Below are 891 nucleotides of genomic sequence, written 5' to 3'. Positions count from 1 at the left end.
AAGTAGAATTTGAGCTGTGGCTTGAAAAAAAATAGGTGAATTCACTTCCAACTGAGAAATGAGTGTGAGACAATACATGGAGATCTGCTGTGATAAGACAAAGTAGAATTACATGGAGAATTTCTAGATGCCATCATGCCTGGGGCCCCAAAAGTTACAATAAAATATGATAAACAGTGATAACATGGATTTTAGTAGATTTTGTTACAATGGTAGGTAAGATGGCTCCTTTTTATTGAGTCATACCAGTTTGGCATCATACACCATACTATATAATACATTACTTGATTTAATCTTCACAGATTCAGTGAATTTGATGCTATGATTGTTGTTAGGAGCTATCAAATCAGTTCTGACTCATAGTGACCACCCTATGTACAACAGAATGAAATACTGCTCCGTCCTGCAACATCCTCACAATCTTGTTATACTTGGTCCCATTGTTGCAGCCACTGTGTCCATCCATCTCATTGAGGGTCTTCCTCTTTTTCACTGACCCTCTACTTTACCTAGCATGATGTCCTTCTCCAGGCACTGGTACCTCCTCATAATATGTCCCAATTATGTGAGATGAAGTCTCGCCATCCTTGCTTCTAATGAGCATTCTGTCTGTACTTCCTCTTGAGACAGATTTGTTCATTCTTCTGGCAGTCCATGGTGTATTCAATATTCTTCACCAACACCATAATTCAAAGACATCAATTCTTCTTTGGTCTTCCTTATTCATTATCCACCTTTCACAGGCATATTAGGCAATTGAAAACACTACGGCTTGGGCACACCTTAGTCCTTAAAGCGACATCTTTGCTTTTGAACACTTGAAAGAGGTCTTTTGCTGCACATTTGCCCAATGCAATGTGTCTTTTGATTTCTTGACTGCTGCTTCCATGG

This window comes from Trichechus manatus, unplaced genomic scaffold, assembly GCF_000243295.1.
Source record: "Trichechus manatus latirostris isolate Lorelei unplaced genomic scaffold, TriManLat1.0 scaffold00074, whole genome shotgun sequence".
In the NCBI taxonomy this organism is placed as follows: Eukaryota; Metazoa; Chordata; class Mammalia; order Sirenia; family Trichechidae; genus Trichechus; species Trichechus manatus.
This window is presented reverse-complemented; position numbering follows the sequence as displayed.